This window comes from Oncorhynchus keta, unplaced genomic scaffold (assembly GCF_023373465.1).
Source record: "Oncorhynchus keta strain PuntledgeMale-10-30-2019 unplaced genomic scaffold, Oket_V2 Un_contig_23558_pilon_pilon, whole genome shotgun sequence".
NCBI classification, from domain to species: domain Eukaryota; kingdom Metazoa; phylum Chordata; class Actinopteri; order Salmoniformes; family Salmonidae; genus Oncorhynchus; species Oncorhynchus keta.
Window position 1 is genome coordinate 19,465 of NW_026283446.1, and position 12,509 is coordinate 31,973.

General features: G+C 40.6%; 1 pseudogene; it reads left to right on the forward strand.

The window, feature by feature from the left end:
• The window catches only part of LOC127921789 (dynein axonemal assembly factor 9-like), a 54,295-nt pseudogene that overhangs the window by 19,397 nt on the left and 22,389 nt on the right, over positions 1–12,509 (forward strand).

The following is a 12,509-nucleotide window of genomic DNA, read 5'->3' on the forward strand; positions in this document are numbered from 1 at the left end:
TTCAGGGGCTGAATAATTTTGCACGCCCAATTTTTCAGTTTTTGATTTGTTAAAAAGTTTGAAATATCCAATAAATGTCGTTCCACTTCATGATTGTGTCCCACTTGTTTTTGATTCTTCACAAAAAAATACAGTTTTGTATCTTTATGTTTGAAGCCTGAAATGTGGCAAAAGGTCGCAAAGTTCAAGGGGGCCGAATACTTTCGCAAGGCACTGTATATATGTACACGAAGGCAGGGTAAAGTGACATCAGGATAGATAATAATAAGGTATTAGAGGTAGATATGTACATGAAGGCAGGGTAAAGTGACATCAGGATAGATAATAATAAGGTATTTGAGGTAGATATGTACATGAAGGCAGGGTAAAGAGACTAGGCATCAGGATAGATAATAATAATATTAAAATAAAGAACAGAGTAGCAGGTGTGTGTGTGTGTGTGTGTGTGTGCGTGTGCGTGTGTGTTTTGTTCATAAGCGTATGTGTGTGGGTGTTGTGTGAGAATAGGGTGTCGGACCAACCATGGTTCTGTTATTGTTACTGTGCCTTTTCTGTCTGTGGGGTTGTTATAAATTCCACCACTGTCCCCCATATCTCTCTGTGTCCGCCAGGACTCGTCGAGCGTGGTGGCAGCTCTGTTTGTACAGTATGAAGCTGCTCTGCTGTCCCACCTGCCCTTCCCTCTCCACAGTGACGACCACTGTTTGGTCTTCAGCCTCCAGCCACGCTCACAGAGTCACCGAGCCTTCTACTCACAGGTCAGTCAGTCACCGAGCCTTCTACTAACAGGTCAGTCAGTCACAGAGCCTTCTACTAACAGGTCAGTCAGTCACAGAGCCTTCTACTAACAGGTCAGTCAGTCACAGAGCCTTCTACTAACAGGTCAGTCAGTCACAGAGCCTTCTACTAACAGGTCAGTCAGTCACAGAGCCTTCTACTAACAGGTCAGTCAGTCACAGAGCCTTCTACTAACAGGTCAGTCAGTCACAGAGCCTTCTACTAACAGGTCAGTCAGTCAGTCACAGAGCCTTCTACTAACAGGTCAGTCAGTCAGTCACAGAGCCTTCTACTAACAGGTCAGTCAGTCACAGAGCCTTCTACTCACAGGTCAGTCAGTCACAGAGCCTTCTACTAACAGGTCAGTCAGTCACAGAGCCTTCTACTCACAGGTCAGTCAGTCACAGAGCCTTCTACTAACAGGTCAGTCAGTCACAGAGCCTTCTACTCACAGGTCAGTCAGTCACAGAGCCTTCTACTAACAGGTCAGTCAGTCACAGAGCCTTCTACTAACAGGTCAGTCAGTCACAGAGCCTTCTACTAACAGGTCAGTCAGTCACAGAGCCTTCTACTCACAGGTCAGTCAGTCACAGAGCCTTCTACTCACAGGTCAGTCAGTCACAGAGCCTTCTACTCACAGGTCAGTCAGTCACAGAGCCTTCTACTCACAGGTCAGTCAGTCACAGAGCCTTCTACTCACAGGTCAGTCAGTCACAGAGCCTTCTACTCACAGGTCAGTCAGTCACAGAGCCTTCTACTCACAGGTCAGTCAGTCACAGAACCTTCTACACACAGGTCAGTCAGTCACAGAACCTACTAAAATGTCAGTTCGTCACGGAACCTTCTACACACAGGTCAGTCAGTCACAGAACCTACTAAAATGTCAGTCAGTCACAGAGCCTTCTACTAACATGTCAGTCAGTCACAGAGCCTTCTACTCACAGGTCATTCAGTCACAGAGCCTTCTACTCACAGGTCAGTCAGTCACAGAGCCTTCTACTCACAGGTCAGTCAGTCACAGAGCCTTCTACTCACAGGTCATTCAGTCAGTCACAGAGCCTTCTACTCACAGGTCAGTCAGTCACAGAGCCTTCTACTCACAGGTCATTCAGTCTGTCACAGAGGCTTCTTCTCACAGGTTAGTCAGTCACAGAGCCTTCTACTAACATGTCAGTCATTCACAGAGCCTTTTACTCACATGTCAGTCAGTCAGTCACAGAACCTACTAAAATATCAGTCAGTCAGTCACAGAGCCTTCTACTATAACAGGCCAGTCAGTCAGTCACAGAACCTACTAAAATATCAGTCAGTCAGTCACAGAGCCTTCTACTAACAGGCCAGTCAGTCACAGAGCCTTCTACTCACTGGTCAGTCAGTCACAGAGCCTTCTACTCACAGGTCAGTCACAGAACCTACTAAAATATCAGTCAGTCACAGAGCCTTCTACTACTCACAGGTCAGTCAGTCACAGCGCCTTCTACTAATAGGTCAGTCAGTCACAGAACCTTCTACTAACAGGTCAGTCAGTCACAGAGCCTTCTACTCACAGGTCAGTCACAGAACCTTCTACTAACAGGCCAGTCAGTCACAGAACCTTCTACTAATGTCGTAGATAATCGTTACAGAAATATAATACTGTCTATAGAAATATAATACTCTCAGAAGAAACTGTTGAATTCAATGTAGACTTTAATGCAAGTTATTAAAGCCGTGCTGGTCCGCGGGAAAGCCGCCGCTTCTTAGCACTGGCTCTGCTTTTATACATACATAGTATTGGTGTACATCACATATGTACACAAAGTCACTCCCCTTAGTATCTGCTTTTGGTCACAACGATGGCAGAACTCTTTCCATGTTCTAAAAATAATGTATATACTGCATGCCCATGTTTTACATGTTAGTCATCAGTCATCCTGCCTACATCTTCATTCCTGCACCCTGCTGACCACAGCATGTTCAGCTGTCATGAATGCACGTATGGCCTTGGTTAATGTATTCCTACATAAATAGAGTATGGTCTGGGTGTCATATGGCCTGGATATCATATTCTCTTAATGTGCATGTGCTTGCTACTTCAGCCTCTCAATGGTTTGCTCCAACATAATTCCCCCTCTGAGACTGAACAGTCTCACATAAAAACCCTTTAAAGAACACCAAGAAGGATGAAGGCAAAACTAACATCAACTATATACATACAAATAGAAGATGAAATGAATATGAATATGTCACATCCCAACTGGACCAAACTTCTCCAATCAATAACACAAATAGGAGTAAAAGATACAGTTGGAAACAAAAATAAAACACTTTCAATAAATGAATATACTGTGAAAAAGCAATGAGCATGTAGTACATAGCCTTGGCTGAGGTTATCTCAGTTATGTAGAATTGAGAGAAAATAATACAATGAATATGGTTCTGTTAAAATAAACTTCCTGCAGTTTGTAAAAATAAATGCAATATGACATCATTCTAAAATAAAACATCTTAACATGATCCTCCCTTGCAGACACCTCTCTAACAACTATTATCAAAGATAACCAGACCTGTTAGAAGATTAAGGACATGGTCCGTAGACACTTGTAACCGGAATCCCTCTGTTACCTAACATGTTAACAATGATCCTTATTGTAGAAGGCAAACCTAACTTTTATTAAACAAAAGGATATATATTTATTAAAAATAAACACAAAACAACACAAAACATTTGGCTTCCTAACAGACAATAGACTCCCCTTTCTGCTACATAGCACAACAAAGGAACAGCGTGATGACTACGTGCTCTTTTATTTATATTTTTCACAACCCATGGCAAGCATAACCACCCCCTGGAGTAACCCCATATAGACAATTAGGATTACCAAAGGAACAGTCTAGAGGTCCTATTGCATCTAAATAGACCTCGGGGTCAGATTTATATTCCCTCCTTACTCTATTTTTTGTATTTTGCTTAGACTCACCAGGATCCCATTCAGTGACACTTATCTGTTGAATCAACCTAACTCTTGTACAAAGGCCTGTCCATCCATTTGGTAATGTTGCCCTTAACCTTTGCCACTACCATAGTCTGTTCTTCATACGGTGCAATTAATGGTAGCGCTAGAGTTTGATTTTGACAAATGAACAAATACTTTTCCCTCCCAACTACCAGCTGCTTGATAAATAGCCCTTTCTGGAGTGTCTGCATTCCAATTGGTGTCCTTAGTTAAGTGCCATGTGATCCCACATTTACCTTTAAACTTTCCCATGTCATTCTGTCCTTTCGTGCTGTTAAAACATTCATACGGTTGTTGATAATCTATTTGATATTTATATGGGGCCTCTAACTTTTGTGGTTCTACCCGTATATCCAATTCTTGACACCATTTTCCCCAGCCAGCTTGCTTGTAATATCTTTGATAGGATGGATTACCCAAATATGACAAACATTCAGCTGGACAATACGGCCTTTCTGATCTACTCAAATGACAAAAGTTCTTATTAAAGTCAGCACAGTCCCTATAATCATAAGGATTAGGTACCACCACTAATTCTGTCAGCGGAGAGGGTGCACATAATAAGCAATTTGTCAGTTTTAATTTTAATGCTGTATATTGAGCCCATTCATACCATTCATTTTTTACTAATATCTTTCCTTGTGCAGTTCTAGGGTTAAAGTATCAGTTGGAGTTACAGTCTCAGTTGGAATCGCAATGTCCTTTTCGAGGTAGATTGTTAGAGTTTGCTAGAAAGTTCCAAATGTCAGTAAAAACCTCCTGACCCTGATGCTTGGGTTTCTTTGTGGGTACAGTGGACTGCTTGGTAAGAGCAGTAGACATTAGCCTAGTGGTGACTACCGTAGTCTTTGTAACAGCTGCCACTGTTGTTGTCATTGTTCTGGTTGTCACAGGCTCCTCCTGTTCAGGTATTGGCGTAGGACCAATTCTAATAACAGTTACACTACTTCCTTCAGTTAACCTTGTTCTTGCTATTTCAACTATAAATTCTTCACCTTCAACATGTTCGATCTTATTCAAGGTAAGCAACCACTCATCTTCTTTTTTGGTTACCGTCAGGTCACATCCTTTCGGGTCCCAGATGACTTCTCCCTTTGTCTGATGATGTGTCCATCCACAGAATGTAGTCTCAGGCAGAGGTTTGATCCTCTTGATTGAGATTGACTTCTGTTCTCCTGTTTCTGTTATGATTTGAGGTGGAACAGAAATGCTAACCTTGTCAGTCTTCTTTGATTGTTCAGCGGGTTCCTCTCTTCTTTTCCTGTTTTCACCATACTGCTTAATTGTGCGTGAGTCTGTTGTTCCTGTACCAGTGTTTACTGTTGCTCTTGTCATGGCAATGTCATTATTCTTTGTTGTTCTATCTTCAATTGTCTGTTACGGGGACCATTCAAGATTTGAAAAGTCAATTGTGGGGAAATCCTCTTCTTCAGCCTGCGAGACTCTTCCTTCTCCTCCTTCTTGTGGGGTCTCCCTTTCTGTTCCTTCCCCTGGAGCTCCCTCCTTTGACTGGACTGGGCTTCCATCTGGATAGGCATCGATTTCAGGGAAGAGTTGTTCCCATTCTGTAGGTGGTATTTCGGGGGGTCCCACTGTGGAGGGCTTCTGTCAGGGAGGTCTGCCTCAACATGTATGTCATTAGGAGTAGCAGGCCTGTTATTTTCCCCCAACCCTGGACTCTCTGGCCCCACTGTAGAGAATATTGATTGTTTGCAGGCTTTTTCTCCAGTGTTGTCTCTTCTTCGTCCTTTTCTGAGTGCAGCAGACAGTGCATTTGTCGTATCCTGGCTTCCACTTGGTCTGCTGGTTTCTCGGCTCCTCCCCGGCGTCTCAATCTCCTCTGCTGCTCCTGCTCCTTCCGGGCTCCCGCCTGTTGAATCAGCATCCTCTGTGTTCTTATCGCTGTGCGGTTGTCTCCTTGTTTCTGATGGGACTCTGGTGCAGTGGTTCAGATGGTACCACGTCGGACTTCCTTTCACTTGGACGGTCGTTCTTGTTGCTCTGGCCACTTCGTTGGGTCCTTTTCTCCTTGGCTGATCCCACTTTTTCCGGAACACTCAAATGTAGACCAGATCTCCTGGTATCACCTGGACAAGGCCCCTCTGGTCCCCTTGGATCATCAGACGTGGAACCTCTCGTCCTGGTTCAGGTTCCTAAACATACGACTTGGAAGGCAAAGTACAAAACATAACAGTATTGACAATGTTATGTGTTTTGCATAAATATATTCACGAATAGCGAAATCTGAGACCATGACAATTCCCACTCTCTCTTCACCTGACTCTATGCCTCCAGGATGCTTTTCTGCTGGACTCCACAAAAATAAAAGCTCTAATAAGCTTCCTCTTGCTTTTACCCAGTCTTCCTCTTTCGGCCCCAGGTTCTGAGAGGTGTTCCCAAATCATGTCATTTTTATTTTATTTATTTATTTTTTTTATTTTGTTTCCATCTGCTCCATTTCAACTGATAAGCATATGCATATCCTTAATCAATAATTTCTCTTTTTGAAGTCATTTAACTCTGTATATGCTTTCACATCAATGACTTCAACATGTTGTCTAGAGTACCCTAACATCTATCCTTTTTCACATCATGATGCATTAACAAATAAAACAAGTAGCTCCCAAACCAAACCCAGTATGTTTACAGTGGAATCTAGTCTTTCTCTCTAACTTGGTTCCTCTGTCATGGTGTTTTCAAGCTCACCCATTATTCAGCTGGACCTTACTTTTTGTGAGAATTATTCACCCACCGAAGAGAGCCATATAGCGATCTGTACCATTGCAGGTGCTGTATGGTATACCTCCAGCCTGGTGTATCTTTGTGTACACTCAGTCTCCAGAATTCAGCCCATGCCCTTCCATCTGGCCTCTTGAGTGCTGTTTTCTTTTTCTGAGGACATACACACTAACACATGGGTTATTTCCTGACAACAGACCTTCTTCTTATAGCAAGATCACGGATTTGTAATATCTAAATAACAGCCCTCTGTAGTAAACATTCTGTCTCAAATACCCTGCCTCCTGCCATTGATATAGTTATACATAATGATAGCCAAATTATGGTCCCTACAGCAACTGCTGTAAGAATAACATGTAATCAGTCAAGTCTCTTCCAGTTGGAAGAATATCCAATCCTAACAAAACTCAGTTATAAGTTTCTTAAACTTTTGCTATAATGTTCAGAATTCCATCACTTATTACTTTTACCATAATCTGTATAATGTTACATTTTCTTTTAGAATTGTCTCTATATTTTATATTTCTACATTTTTCACAGCCAGCTGTCCTTCCTTTTCTGTGAGGTATCTTCTCTAATAATATACATCGTTTCTAGAAATAACACCCCTCCACTATCATAACCTTAATTTATGATCCCCCTCAGATCCCCAATGCAGTTCCCATGTCATATAAGTTACTACTCTAATTTCCTAAAACATTCTCAACTCAATTTTAGTCAATTTATATCTATATCCCTCCTTAGGAACAATATACATTTATGTTCCTCAAAACAAAAATAAATTGACCAACCAAGAGATTGATATATATATATATATTTTTTTTTTTAAATAAATAAATACAAATAAATAAATGATAACTGCATAATTGCAAAAAATTACCACTGCTCCTAATGTAATTAAACCTGGTCTCTTCTCCATCCTTGGTGTTATCGCGAAACAGACTATAAACCTTTTCAATTAATTATATCAATACAACTTAACATTAAAGTTCTAATGACATAATAAACAAAATAAACAAAACCCTTAATCTAATATTCTGTCAATTCTGTCAACCTCCCTGTCTCAGGATTAGTTTCCAGAGCTTTCCTAGGCCTAGTAAATTTAAACAGTTCTATATCCAAATCATAACTAAAAAGTTGTATAAATTGTCCAACCCAAATTCAGAATAACAGTCCCTATTGCTTACTTTAACTCAAATTCCATCTTCTTAATTCAACACACATCATTCCAGCATGTCTATTTCAGATATAGTTCACAGGCCATCAGACACAGTTATCCCTCACTTTTCAGCCAGTAGGGTGCGTTTGAGCATCTCACACACTTGTTGTGATAAAAATATCTCTCCCATGCATTAAAGCATTCTGACGTCACCTTCCATGATAACTTCCTTATTCTACTGGCAATCTCTCAGACGAGTTTCAGATTATGTAATTATCAACATAACCCTAGCAGACACCCACACTCCAATATTCCAATGTTGCAAATTTTGTGTTGAAACCCAAAATGAAATTATCCCAGTACCTATATCATAAACCATTTGGAGTAACTGTCATCCCCTGTTAACATATACTTCCCTTCTATATGCAGAATGAACAAAGCACATGTGTGTATTTACCCAAAGACCATAACCCCAGGGAACTGATAATTTTGCCTATGACCACATGTTAAATAAAAATAACCCTATTTGAGTAACTAGTCAATTTAAGATTACATCCCTTCATAATTTTCCTAAGGAAATAATAGAGTCTCAAAGTAATTGTACACTTTGAGTAGAGACTGGTGTTTCTTAGTCATTTTATAATGACATCCCACCTGTTCCAACAATTTCCAGTGAAGTTGATCAGTCTTCACGGGAAATTCTTAGGGTTCAAGGGCATTTGACACTCCCTTTTTCTTAAGAAACGTTTTAAAACATTTTCAGAAAAATAAATATTTCAATCCTTCTGCTCACCCAATTTGAAACTGAATTGAAAATGACCCTTTCAAATTAAATCCACTAACACATATTGTTCGCGGTATAAGGTGTGCGTGCACCTACTAGAGTGAACCATAGGTTAAGAACACATGGGAACTAGCCTCACTTATCCGGAACTCCATTTATAGCCGTATCCAGATACGTTTACTTTTAAAGCGGCTGACTATTACTAACTGCTTTCCTCAGTATCGCAGTCTCCAAGGGCATTTTGACCAGAGAAAATGAAACCCCTTTTTCTGGAAAAGAAAGTGTACATTTCATTAGCATTCACAATGTTACCTTTTAATCAGCAAGCCAATAGTATTACTTATACAATTATTTAATTCTATAAGCGTATTAGCAGTTTCAGAGAATGACGGTATAGAATGTCTATCAAAACTGAAAACCCCTTACGTTTTTCTGAACATGCGAGATTAGTTTAGCCATGCACAGAATGCATAGTTTCTTCCTGATCCCAGGTTTTTTTTCCCTTAGAAATTGAAAAACACCAAATATGTTACATTTTTCTTTTCCTCCAGCTAATTTTACCAAGGTGGTGATTTTTCATATACGTTTATTTCCCCGTCTTTTGACGCTAATAACAAATCCACCACGTATTTTATCACCCCTGAGACTATTGTTTCAATGCAACATGATTCCAAGTGAGACCGTTAGTAAATCCCATCGGTATATTACTTAAGGTTAGGTAAACGTGATCTAGTACGTATTTCATCACATATCAACTGTAATTTCCATGAACCACTTATTGATTGATCAAAGACTTATACACCGCTTGATGAAAATGTAATTCTTACTCAAAACGATTAGTTGTTGCTTTTTTAAAAAAGATGCAAACTCCTGTGTAGCTGTATTCTCTGCTCTACTAAGTTTCAGGGTCACCTCACACTCATTCTTCCCATACCCATTAGCTCCTCATCTAAAACAGGGAGCTATTTCTTACGCTGAGATATTCTCTAGCTCTGCTGACCACTCGCACGTCTGCGAGGGCAAGCAGATTCATATCTGTCCCCCATCGTAATGTATTTTCTGATGGTAGAATGTTAACATCAAAACGCTGGTAAATTACCCCTTCTGTAGCACAGTTGGTAGAGCATGGCGCTTGTAACGCCAGGGCAGTGGGCTCGATTCCCGGGACCACCCACACGTAGAATGTATGCACACATGACTGCAAGTCGCTCTGGACAAAAGCGTCTGCTAAATGGCATATATTATTATTATTATTAAATTGAGCTTGTTATTATGGTTTTATGTGATCGTTTAAATTCATAATTGCCTCCCTTAATTGTTTATTTTATTTATCCTGTTTACCGGGTAATGTTGCCCTACATTATCCAGTTTGCTCTTTCATATTAAAGCCGAATTGTTAGAATTAACGTGCTCTTCTTTCAGGGACTCCGTGGATTTATTAAATTTGGCTCTCTATATTCCAGGGAGAAACAGTCTGTTTGTTTTCATGCCACTATTTATTTATTTTTTCTCGGGAGGTGCCTCACCCCTAAGATCTCTACTGGTGTTCTATTCATTTTTTCAGTTGTCTACTCTGTCTCTTAACTTTACCAGGTGTTTTTAATCCTATCTGATACTTTTCCTTTTAAATTAATTATTTATAATATCTACACTTTTTACTTATTGGTTCTTACTTATTATATTCTATTCTACTGTTTCTTATTGTTTTTATTCCTAATTTATACTATTTTGATAATCTTATCCAATCCCACTCTCTTCTGGCTCCTGTAACCTGACACCTCTGCCTTTCCTTCAGGCTATTATTATCCTGCAGGCTCTCCTGGTGCAGAGCCCTGCTTCCTCCTACCGTCCTTCACGGTGCTGTAATGTATATACCTAGGCCATATCCCTTACTTTATGTGTTTGTTTTTACTATTTCTTCGAGACAGTCTAGGTGAATTTTTACCATATAGTATAATTTGTGCTTTACCTGTGTGTTCTTTCTCTCTACTTCACAGACCGTTATAACCGTTTAATACTTTTTAACACGTTCCAGAATAGTTATTAACACATTTATTATGTCAGTGTATATATATATATATATCTATCTTTACGTAGTTTCTATCTTATCCTTATTTTTCCAATATCCATTGATTCTATCCCCCTCTCAGTGAGTTAAATGCACTCTCCTTCTGAAATTACACTCAGTCAACTGTCACAGAGGGGCTTGCGCATTCCTTTCCCTGATCAGTTGGCACACACACACACACGTTCTTACTTCCATTCAGACGTTGAATTCACATTTGTTCATTCACACACTCCGTTTTACCTAAAACGACCTATGGCCTCTTAAACCGGTTTATATCCTATAGGTTTTCTCAGGGTATGACACTACTACTGTCAAATCGGATCAGCGTGTCTTCCTACCCTTTTCACCCATCCAACGCAGACCTCTGTTGTTTTTATTTATTTATTTTATATATATTTTTTCTCAGAGCTGTATTATGGCGTGACCTGCTCATTTAGAGACCTCCGTTCAGACAGACGGAGCGTTCTACTCGCAGGATTTGTTTTGCAGTTTAACCTTGCCAAATCGGGTCAACGTTTTTCTGCACTCTATTCATCCGAGCAGACCCCTTTCTAATCTATTGGGGCGGTAACCATGAATGCCACCTAAGCAGACCCCTTTTTCACCTTAAGGGCGGTATTCGTGGACTTTTCTACCTACTTATTGATCTATTTTGACCATATGGGTAGACAGCAGCAGCCCTCACCAGGCCAGGCAGTTCAGCCAGAGAGAGCGAACAGCCGCACCAGTCATCCGACCAGAACAGGTGCAAGCCCCCTCCGCTAAACACCCGGCACCGGCAAGGATCACCGCCCCCAATTAGTCACTACACATGCATACATAAATTCACTTTTAACAACCCCCAAAATCACACATGCATGCAGTTCATTGAATTCAACAAGCCCTTAGCATTTACTGGGTTTTTAGGAAATTTAAATAGAGACCTACTTGACGCCCCTCTTGCTGGGACAGTATCTCTGAACCAATTTATACAAACAATCAACTATGTAAGACCAAGCTTACCTTTTCAAATAGCTGGGTGGCCACCCGTTTGTAATTTTGTCCAAAGACACTGTCACCAGCCTGGAACGTCCCAGGCCCCTTTGATCTCCTGGAAAAGCTCGCCAAATATGTCGTAGATAATCGTTACAGAAATATAATACTGTCTATAGAAATATAATACTCTCAGAAGAAACTGTTGAATTCAATGTAGACTTTAATGCAAGTTATTAAAGCCGTGCTGGTCCGCGGGAAAGCCGCCGCTTCTAGCACTGGCTCTGCTTTTATACATACATAGTATTGGTGTACATCACATATGTACACAAAGTCACTCCCCTTAGTATCTGCTTTTGGTCACAACGATGGCAGAACTCTTTCCATGTTCTAAAAATAATGTATATACTGCATGCCTATGTTTTACATGTTAGTCATCAGTCATCCTGCCTACATCTTTATTCCTGCACCCTGCTGACCACAGCATGTTCAGCTGTCATGAATGCACGTATGGTCTTGGTTAATGTATTCCTACATAAATAGAGTATGGTCTGGGTGTCATATGGCCTGGATATCATCTTCTCTTAATGTGCATGTGCTTGCTACTTCAGCCTCTCAATGGTTTGCTCCAACACTAACAGGTCAGTCAGTCACAGAACCTTCTACTAACAGGTCAGTCACAGAACCTTCTACTAACAGGTCAGTCAGTCACAGAGCCTTCTACTCACAGGTCAGTCACAGAACCTTCTACTAACAGGTCGGTCAGTCACAGAACCTTCTACTAACAGGTCAGTCAGTCACAGAGCCTTCTACTAACAGGTCAGTCAGTCAGTCACAGAACCTTCTACTAACAGGTCAGTCAGTCACAGAGCCTTCTACTCACAGGTCAGTCACAGAACCTTCTACTAACAGGTCAGTCAGTCACAGAGCCTTCTACTTACAGGGAGCTGTAGCAGTTTTAATGTTGTATTGTGGTTGTTTAGGTGTTGTATTGTGGTTGTGTTGTATTGTGGT